The sequence below is a fragment of the Pseudophryne corroboree genome, chromosome 6 (assembly GCF_028390025.1).
Source record: "Pseudophryne corroboree isolate aPseCor3 chromosome 6, aPseCor3.hap2, whole genome shotgun sequence".
NCBI classification, from domain to species: Eukaryota; Metazoa; Chordata; class Amphibia; order Anura; family Myobatrachidae; genus Pseudophryne; species Pseudophryne corroboree.
Window position 1 is genome coordinate 187,578,762 of NC_086449.1, and position 11,369 is coordinate 187,590,130.

The following is an 11,369-nucleotide window of genomic DNA, read 5'->3' on the forward strand; positions in this document are numbered from 1 at the left end:
CCCCAGTAGTTATGCCCCCAGTGGTAATGCCCCTGCAGTTATGACCCCAGTAGTTTACCCGCCCCCCTTTAATTTAGCCTCCCAGTGGTAATACCCCCAGTAGTTTAGCCCCAGTAGTTTGCCCCTAGTAGTTTAGCCACCAGTAGTAATGCCCCCAGTAGTAATGCCCCCCTGTAGTTTGCCCCCTTGTAGTTTAGCCCCTGTAGTTATGCCGCCAGTAGTTTAGCCCCTGTAGTTATGCCCCCTTGTATTTTAGCCCCCAGTAGTAATGCCCCCAAGTAGTAATGCCCCCAGTAGTTTAGCCCCTGTAGTTATGCCCCCAGTAGTTTAGCCCCCCAATAGTAATTCCCCAAGTAGTAATGCCCCTGTAGTTAAGCCCCCAGTAGTAATGCCCCTGTAGTTATGCTCCCAGTAGTAATGCCCTCCTGTAGTTTGCCCACAGTAGTTAACACCCTTGTAGTTTGCCCCAGTAGCTTGCCCCTTATAGTTTGCCCCAGTAGCTTGCCCCCTTGTAGTTTGCCCCAGTAGCTTGCCCCCTTGTAGTTTGCCCCTTTGTAGCTTGCCCCCAGTAGTTTGCCCCCTTGTAGTTTGCCCCCAGTAGTTAGCCCCAAGTAATAATGCCCTCCAGTAGTTTGCTTCCAGTAGATGCCCCCCAGTATGTTTTTCCCAGTAGATGCCCCAGTAGTAATGTCCCCCAGTAGATGCCCCCGTAGTAATGCCCCCAGTAGATGCCCCTCAGTAGTAATGCCCCCCAGTAGTTTGCCCCAAGTAGATGCCCCTCAGTAGTACTGCCCCCCAGTAGTTTGCCCCCAGTAGATGCCCCTCAGTAGTAATGCCCCCAGTAGTTTGCCCCCAAGTAGTAATGCCCCCCAGTAGATGCGTCGCTACACAAAGGAAAAAAAAAATCACAATACTCACCGAGCCCCACTCCCGTGCAGTCCTCTGGGCATCCGCTCCTCGGCACTATGGGAGAGACGTCTCACCCATAGCGCACAGTGACAGCGCCGGAAGCCGGAGCTCAGTACTGAGCTCCTGCTTCCGGCTTCCGCTGTGGAGAGAGAGCCGGGCGCCCGTTGGTAACACAATCTCAGCGGGCGCCCGGCATCTCCCTGCGGCGCCGGCCACACATCGGGTTAGGTGAGCCGGAGGAGGCAGAACTGCGTTCCATCTCCAAGTGGAACTGACGCAGTTCCGCTCCGTTCCGGCTCACTTTAACCCCTGCTAAAACCCAAATGTCAAAACACAGGCAATAATCCAATTGAGTCAGGAGCAGAGGTTCAGAGAAGCTGGGTCACAGAATCTAATATACTGGCAATGTGTGGTCCTCAGAAAGCTGCTTACTATATAGGTTTGAATTCAGCCTCAGAAGCTGGTAACTTACTCCTAGCAGTAGCTCATTAGGCCATACCCTGATGCAGATCTACACAGATGAAGGGAAACTTGTGCAGTGTTAAGGTGCCCACACACTAGACGACCTGTAAATGATGCATTCTCGTTAACAATTTTGCTTGAACTCCCCTGGCTCCCCGTAAGTCCTGGGTAAACGATACAGTACAATACACATAAGATATATCTTAAGATCTGGGAGTGGGTACATCCAGAAGCATGCTGTCATTGAAGATAGCTTCAGATCTTCCCTGCAGCAGGGAAGATCAGAAGCTCCGACCAACGACCAGCGGGACCGCGCATTGTGACCGTTATCGTTTACAGACACTGAACGATCTGCACTATTATGAACGATTTGTAGTTCCGATCCATCGGAAATGGCCAAATCGCTCATAATATCGTCTAGTGTATGGGCACCTTTAGTTATCTGAGCTAAAGGTGCCCATCTCACTGCGGGACGTGAACTAAGCCTTGAAAAGTTATACATTTCACAGTGATAGTGAAAGTACCAGCCAATCAGCTCCTACCTGCCATGTTACAGGCTGGGGTTGAAAAATGACAGGAGCTGTTTGGTTGGTTGGTACTTTATCACTGTGTAATTTATCACTTTTCAAGGCTTAGTACATCTGGCCCACTGTGTAGAGACTACAGTACTGCAGCCCAGAGTTTCTAGTTTCAACTCTAAAGGTCCCCATACACTAGAACGATAATGCCCGATTTCATCCAATTTCGGGCATTCGGACCAATATATCGGGTGAAATCGGGCATTTTGGATGTGTTTCCGATCCGATGCGCGTTCCCATGAGGGTCGGGTCGGCTCCCCTAGATCGTTAGTGCTGCACTCATGATATGTCGGTTTCCGCAGGCATGGCTGGGATCGCATACGATATATCGCATGCTAAATGTACCAAATCGTATGGAACCACTCCCGGGAAGCTCCCAGATTTCAAGGGAAATCGCCTCCGACTTCAGCCTCAGACATATCGTTGTAGTGTATGGGGCCCTTAACAGCACCAGATTCTCTCCATTGGGAAACTCTGTGGCAGAAAAGTGATAGTGTTATTTTGGAGGGATGCGGTCAGGAGATTCTGACAGAATACCAATAGGGGAATCCCGACGGTCTGAATCCCAGTAGATCCTGAAGATAAATACAGGCCTTGGGTTTAGGGTTAGGCAATAGGGGGAGGGTTAGGCCCGTAAGGGGGTCTGGGTTAAGCTGCGGGGGGGTGGAGGTTAGGCTGCAGGAAGGGCCTATTAGGGTTAGCCTGCGGGAAGGTAAATTTAGGGTTAAGCTGCGGGAGGGGTGGGTTAGCGGTAAGGTCAAAATCAGTGGCGGTTCTAGGCTAGCAGGTGGCATGTTTTAATCACCCTTAAAACATCAACTAAGAGATTACAGTTACACCATTCAACAGTCGTACCACAGACGGGAGACTATTATGCAGACTCCCCGTGTATACCATCAGTGCCCTGAACCTCCTCTGAGACAAGAGTTTATCAAAATACACATAAAAGGGGTGACTTGGATCCAATAGAATATTCCTAGTTCTCGTTTGAACCCTAGATCTGTAAAAGCTTGTGAATGGTTGGCAACCGCACTCCAATCATTTTACTAGCTGTCATAACCATGCGCTCTAATGCACCCTGCTCACTTGCAGTGCAGTTGCCATTCCAGAGGGGCATATGTATTAAGCTTTGAGAAGGGGTAAATCAGTTATAAGTGGAAGATGATAACACAACAGCTAGTCAGCTCCTAATTGTGATTTTTCAAATCCGTAATGATTGGCGGGTGCGTTATCACCTTGCGCTTATCACTGGTTTATCACTTCTTTATCCCTTCTCCAAGTTAATACATCTGCCCCAATCATAGGCAAAACTAGACATTTGATAATGGGTGGTCCCAGTTGGGCCCCCACTCCCAAATAGACCTGCAAAGCTGATCATGTGCGTACACCTTCGCACGCAGCGAAAAAATGGCCATGGCCACATACCAGAAGGGGCGTGGTCACTGAAAATGGGGTGTGTCAACATGACATGCCGTCTGTTTCCCATCACACTGGGAACATTCTATTCAATTCTAAATGCACCTTACCTATATGAGGGTTGATCACAATGTGGAACCTCTGAAGAACTGTATCCTCTAAGGCAGACGGCAGGGCAAATTTACTAAGGTGGGAGTTTTTTAGACCTAGTAGAAAAATGTTAAGTAGAATCTGATTGGTTGCTTTGAGCAATGAGCAAATCACCAGTTCTAAAAAACTCCCACCTTAGTAAATTTACCCCGACGTCTTCAGTCGGTATTCACTATTCATGTAGTAGATTACATCGTCCAGAAGATGCCTGTTTGTGTAGGAAAATTAACAAGGTCATCATCATACAACAGCGGTTCGTTCCACCAGACTCACATCCTGCCCCCTGCGTCTCTCATCCACACCATCATCTCCCCCTCGTGTTGTCTCTCAGTCACATCATCACATACCCCCTGCATTGCGTCTCAGCACACCATCACCTACCTCCTGCATTGCCTCTCAGTACACAATCACATACCCCCTGTGTCATCTCTCAGCACACCATCACCTACCCCCTACGTCGTCTCTCAGCACACCATCACCTACCCCCTGCGTCGTCTCTCAGCACACCATCACCTACCTCCTGCGTCGTCTCTCAGCACACCATCACCTACCCCCTGCAACATCTCTCAGTACACCATCACCTTCCTGTCTGTCGTCTCTCAGCACACCATCACCTTCCTGTCTGCCGTCTCTCAGCACACCATCACCTACCCCCTGTGCCGTCTCTCAGCACACCATCTCCCCCTCGTGTTGTCTCTCAGTCACATCATCACCTACCCCTGCATTGCGTCTCAGCACACGATCACCTACCCCCTGCATTGCGTCTCAGCACACCATCACATACCACCTGTGGTCTCTCAGCACACCATCACATACCCCCTGCGTCATCTCTCAGCACACCATCACCTACCCCCTGCGTCATCTCCCAGCACACCATCACATACCTCCTGCGTCGTCTCTCAGCACACCATCACCTATCCCCTGCGTCGTCTCTCAGCACATCATCACCTGCCCCCTGTGTCATCTCTCAGCACACCATCAACTCCCGCTGCATTGTCTCTCAGCACACCATCACATACCTCCTGCGTCATCTCTCAGCACACCATCACCTACCCTCTGCGTCGTCTCTCAGCACACCATCACCTACCCCCTGCGTCGTCTCTCAGCACACCATCACCTACCCCGTGTCGTCTCTCAGCACACCATCACCTACACCCTGTGTTGTCTCTCAGCACACCATCACCTACCCTTGCGTCGTCTCTCAGCACACCTTCACCTACCCCCTGTGTCGTCTCTCAGCACACCATCACCTACCCCCTGCGTCGTCTCTTAGCACATATATCCCCTGTGTCGTCTCTCAGCACACCATCACCTACCCCATGTCGTCTCTCAGCACACCATCCCCTACCCCCTGCATCATCTCTCAGCACACCATCCCATACCCCCTGCATCGCCTCTCAGCACATCATCAGCTACCCCCTGCATCATTTCTCGGCACACCATCACCTACCCCCTGCATCGTCTCTCAGCACACCTTCACCTACCCCTTCGTCGTCTCTCAGCACACCATCACCTACCCTCTGCGTCGTCTCTCAGCACACCATCACCTACCCCCTGTGTCATCTCTCAGCACACCATCACCTACCTCCTGCGTTGTCTCTCAGCACACCATCACATACCCCCTGCGTCGTCTCTCAGCACACCATCACCTACCCCCTGCATCATCTCTCAGCACATCATCACCTACCACCTGCGTCCTCTCTTAGCACACCATCACCTACCCCCTGTGTCATCTCTCAGCACACCATCACCTACCCCCTGTGTTGTCTCTCAGCACACCATCACCTACCCTTGCGTCGTCTCTCAGCACACCTTCACCTACCCCCTGTGTCATCTCTCAGCACACCATCACCTACCCCCTGCGTCGTCTCTCAGCACACCATCACCTACCCCATGATGTCTCTCAGCACACCTATCCCCTGTGTCGTCTCTCAGCATACTATCACCTACCCCATGTCATCTCTCAGCACACCATCACCTACCCCCTGCGTCGTCTATCAACACACCATCACCTACCCCCTGCATCGTCTCTCAGCACATATATCCCCAGTGTCGTCTCTCAGCACACTATCACCTACCCCATGTCATCTCTCAGCACACCATCACCTACCCCCTGCGTCGTCTATCAACACACCATCACCTACCCCCTGCATCGTCTCTCAGCACATATATCCCCTGTGTCATCTCTCAACACACCATCACCTACCCCATGTCGTCTCTCAGCACACCATCACCTACCCCCTGCACCATCTCTCAGCACACCATCACATACCCCCTGCATCGTCTCTCAGCACATCATCAGCTACCCCCAGCGTCATCTCTCAGCACACCATCACCTACCCCCTGCGTCGTCTCTCAGCACACCATCACCTACCCCCTGCGTTGTCTCTCAGCACACCTTCACCTACCCCCTACGTCGTCTCTCAGCACACCATCACCTACCCCCGCGTCATCTCTCAGCACACCATCACCTAGCCCCTGCATCATCTCTCAGCACACCTTCACCTACCCCCTGCGTCATCTCTCAGCACACCATCACCTACCTCCTGCGTCGTCTCTCAGCACACCATCAACCTACCCTGTATCGTCTCTCAGCACACCATCACTGAGACTTGTAGTTTGGCAGGTTGACGGTGCGGGCCAGCTTTGGCAGGCAGTCAGACAGCATGGGAAGGGGAGAGGGCAGGACGCTTCTGCTCAGGCTGTGCTGAGTCAGTCTCCACCCTCTGGGTGTAATAATGGCTGCGGGAGGACGGAGGGAGGACTGCAGCGCTGCAGAAGCACTTCTTGGCTGTAACAGTCCTGGGCAGCCGCCGGCCAGTGTTGTGTGTGAATACAGTTCAAAAATCGTTTTTAACATTTTTTGAATGTAATGAAGTTTCAAAAGTATTTTTTTTTTTAAATATTAAAATATTATATTATGCAAATCTGCAGAATGGATCTCCTTGTCAAAAATTGGAGGACACAGTGGGGCGGCACAGTCGCATGTGTTCTGACCATGCCAATTAAGTGGTTAAACACCTTAAAAAGGAGGCGTTATGGGCTGTAGGTCTGAGTAAAGCAACTATGTTAAACAGACTCCCCTTATCAGACATTGTTCCCCTACAAACTGTCAATCATCAGCAATCTCTCAACTAACTTTATACCTATATCACACAATTACCCAGATATACAATGGCGATGATTCACCACAACCTCAGGGTTTACACGCCACCAGGGCTTCTGTCGTTTACAATAAACCCACCCATGTATAATAAAAAAGTCTGCTTTTAGACAATGAGATGGTCACCTGACGTGCAGATAGACCATGTCATATGTTAGAAATTGTCAGGGGCAGTTGCCTTGAGGGCTGTGGCACGCTGCTGATGTGCTAACTGGTGTATATACATTATTCAGCAGTCACTCCAGAGAGGTTAAGAGGAGCGGGTTATGGAATACAGAGGTGATTTATCATTATAGCCTGCTGTCTATTTCTTTGGAACTTATAATAATAAATTCCTAGAGTATCTCCACAGCTGCTTCTATTAACCTCTCTATGGGGTATATTTACTAAGCTCCCGATTTTGACCGAGATGCCGTTTTTTCATCAAAGTGTCATCTCGGTAATTTACTAAGCACTAATCACGGCAGTGATGAGGGCATTCGTAATTTTTTGCAAGTTCAGGTAAAAAATTACGAATGAATACACCATCGGTCAAAACGCGGCTGTTTAAGTATGAATCTCGGTCATTTACTAAGAAGTGCAAAGCAAAAAAAGAACAAACACTCCTGTGAAAAATTACAACTCGTAAAAAAGTGCTAAAAAAAAACAGACCTGCTTTTTTTATTCGTGATTGGATAGGCATGCACGGATCCATGAGATCCGTGCATGTATATCAGTGGGAAGGGGTGGGAAAGTTGTTATTTTATTAAAAAAAATTGCGTGGGGTCCCCCCTCCTAAGCATAACCAGCCTCGGGCTCCTTGAGCCGATCCTGGTTGCAGAAATATGGGGGAAAAATTGTCAGGGGTTCCCCCATATTTAAGCAACCAGCATCGGGCTCTGCGCCTGGTCCTGGTCCCAAAAATACGGGGGACAAAAAGAGTAGGGGTCCCCCGTATTTTTAAAACCAGCACCGGGCTCCACTAGCTGGACAGATAATGCCACAGCCGGGGGTCACTTTTATATAGTGCCCTGCGGCCGTGGCATCAAAAATCCAACTAGTCACCCCTGGCCGGGGTACCCTGGGGGAGTGGGGACCCCTTCAATCAAGGGGTCCCCCCCCCCAGCCACCCAAGGGCCAGGGGTGAAGCCCGAGGCTGTCCCCCCCCATCCAATGGGCTGCGGATGGGGAGGCTGATAGCCTTTGTTGTAAAAGAAAAGATATTGTTTTTAGTAGCAGTACTACAAGGCCCAGCAAGCCTCCCCCGCATGCTGGTACTTGGAGAACCACAAGTACCAGCATGCGACGGAAAAACGGGCCCGCTGGTACCTGTAGTACTACTACTAAAAAAATACCCAAAAAAAGACAAGACACACACACCGTGAAAGTATAATTTTATTACATACATACATACACACATACATACATACTTACCTTAAGTTCCCACGCAGGTCGGTCCTCTTCTCCAGTAGAATCCAAGGGGTACCTGTTGAAGAAATTATACTCACGAGATCCAGGGGTCCAGGCTCCTCGGGAAATCCAGGGGTAATCCACGTACTTGACAAAAAAAACAAAACGGTGTCCCGACCACGAACTGAAAGGGGACCCATGTTTGCACATGGGTCACCTTTCCACGAATGCCAGAAAGCCACTCTGACTTCTGTCTAAGTGGGTTTCTTCAGTCAATCAGGGAGTGCCACGTTGTAGCACTCTCCTGATCAGCTGTGTGGTCCTGTCCTCACTGACAGGCAGCACACGGCAGTGTTACAATGTAGCGCCTATGCGCTACATTGTAACCAATGATGGGAACTTTCTGCCCTGCGGTTGACCTAAAGTGACGTCACCGCTGAGCAGAAAGTTCCCATCATTGGTTACAATGTAGCGCATAGGCGCTACATTGTAACACTGCCGTGTGCTGCCTGTCAGTGAGGACAGGACCACACAGCTGATCAGGAGAGTGCTACAACGTGGCACTCCCTGATTGGCTGAAGAAACCCACTTAGACAGAAGTCAGAGTGGCTTTCTGGCATTCGTGGAAAGGTGACCCATGTGCAAACATGGGTCCCCTTTCAGTTCGTGGTCGGGACACCGTTTTGTTTTTTTTGTCAAGTACGTGGATTACCCCTGGATTTCTCGAGGAGCCTGGACCCCTGGATCTCGTGAGTATAATTTCTTCAACAGGTACCCCTTGGATTCTACTGGAGAAGAGGACCGACCTGCGTGGGAACTTAAGGTAAGTATGTATGTATGTGTGTATGTATGTAATAAAATTATACTTTCACGGTGTGTGTGTCTTGTCTTTTTTTGGGTATTTTTTTAGTAGTAGTACTACAGGTACCAGCGGGCCCGTTTTTCCGTCGCATGCTGGTACTTGTGGTTCTCCAAGTACCAGCATGCGGGGGAGGCTTGCTGGGCCTTGTAGTACTGCTACTAAAAACAATATCTTTTCTTTTACAACAAAGGCTATCAGCCTCCCCATCCGCAGCCCATTGGATGGGGGGGGGACAGCCTCGGGCTTCACCCCTGGCCCTTGGGTGGCTGGGGGGGGGGACCCCTTGATTGAAGGGGTCCCCACTCCCCCAGGGTACCCCGGCCAGGGGTGACTAGTTGGATTTTTGATGCCACGGCCGCAGGGCACTATATAAAAGTGACCCCCGGCTGTGGCATTATCTGTCCAGCTAGTGGAGCCCGGTGCTGGTTTTAAAAATACGGGGGACCCCTACTCTTTTTGTCCCCCGTATTTTTGGGACCAGGACCAGGCGCAGAGCCCGATGCTGGTTGCTTAAATATGGGGGAACCCCTGTCATTTTTTTCCCCATATTTTTGCAACCAGGATCGGCTCAAAGAGCCCGAGGCTGGTTATGCTTAGGAGGGGGGACCCCACGCATTTTTTTTAATTATTTTACAGTGTTTAATTAAAAAAAAAAAAAAACCCCAGCACGGATCACACAGATCCGGCCGAGATTGATTGTAAAAAAAGTCGGCAGTGTTTTGCTAATCACTGCCGTAAAAATAGGTAAAAAACCACGAATGACATCGACATCGGAAGAAAAGAAAAACCCGAATACGACAGCTTAGTAAATCCATCGTAATCAATTCAAAAAGTTGCAGTTTTACACTGTCGATGTCAGTCGTGATTGAACTTTGACCTTTTTTCGGAAATTACGAATCTTAGTAAATTTACCCCTATGACGTGTCCAGAGTAACTCATGGAAAGCAGGGAGCCCTTGGGGTGATAAAGCCACAGAATTTCCAGTGGTTATTTTATTCCTCTCACATTCCCATACCTTAGAGCAGCCCAACGCACTGCAAACCAGGAGATACATATACAGTATCTACACACACATTGGAAATACAAGTCTACATTTTCAGACACCGAACATACACTTCAATGTACATAAGATAATGGCGGTCATTCCGAGTTGTTCGCTCGCTAGCTGCTTTTAGCAGCATTGCAGACGCTAGGCCGCCACCCTCTTAGCTTAGCAGAATAGCGAACGAAAGATTAGCAGAACTGCTACTAAATAATTCTTTGCAGTTTCTGAGTAGCTCCAGACCTACTCCTAGATTGCGATCAGCTCAGTCCGTTTAGTTCCTGGTTTGACGTCACAAACACGCCCTGCATTCGGCCAGCCACTCCCCCGTTTCTCCAGACACTCCTGCGTTTTTGCCTGACACGCCTGCGTTTTTTAGCACACTCCCGGAAAACGCTCAGTTACCACCCAGAAACGCCCCTTTCCTGTCAATCATTCACCGATCAGCAGTGCGACTGAAAAGCGTTGCACGAACACCAGCAAATCTACTAAGTTTTGTGTTAAATAACTTAGCGCATGCGCTCTGCGTACCATGCGCATGCGCATTTAGCAACAAATCGCAGCATATCGAAAATCGGCAACGAGCGAACAACTCGGAATGACCACCAATGGGCCTAATTCAGAGTTGGTTGCAGCAGCAATTTTGTTAGCAGTTGGGCAAAACCATGTGCACTGCAGGGGGAGGGGCAGATATAACATGTGCAGAGAGAGTTAGATTTGGGTGGGGTGTGTTCAAACTGAAATCTAAATTGCAGTGCAAAAATAAAGCAGCCAGTATTTACCCTGCACAGAAACATAATAACCCATCCAAATCTAACTCTCTCTTAACATGTTATATCTGCCCCACCTGCAGTGCGCATGGTTTTGCCCAACTGCTAACAATTTTGCTGCTGCAACCAACTCTGAATTAGGCCCAATATCTTATGTACATTGAAGTGTATGTTCTCTGTAACTCTGAATTACCCCCAATATGTAATGGCATACATATACACTGTAAGCATGCTTCAGAGTTGCACACAAGTCCATCTGTGGATTGATCCTGCAATTTGTAGCAATTGTGCATGCATTGAAGCCAGTGGCGGAACTACCGCCAGTGCAACCAGTGCGTTGCACTGGGGCCCGCCACTGTCTAGGGGCCCAAAGCAGCGCGGCATGTAATGAGTTAAACTGACTCACTACATGACGCTGTGTGCTGCGGGCAACCGCTGCCCGCAGCACACTGCCGCCGCCGAGGACAGGAGAGGAGCAGCGGCTACGGGGGTGGAGGAGGGAGGAGGAGGAGGGAGCTGCAGCAGCGCACTGTAATTGGTAGAGGCGTTGCTGCTGATGCTGTCCCTTTCCTTCCCCATAAGCTGTCCTCCGCCGCTGTGAATGCTGGGAAGCGCATCCCAGCATTCA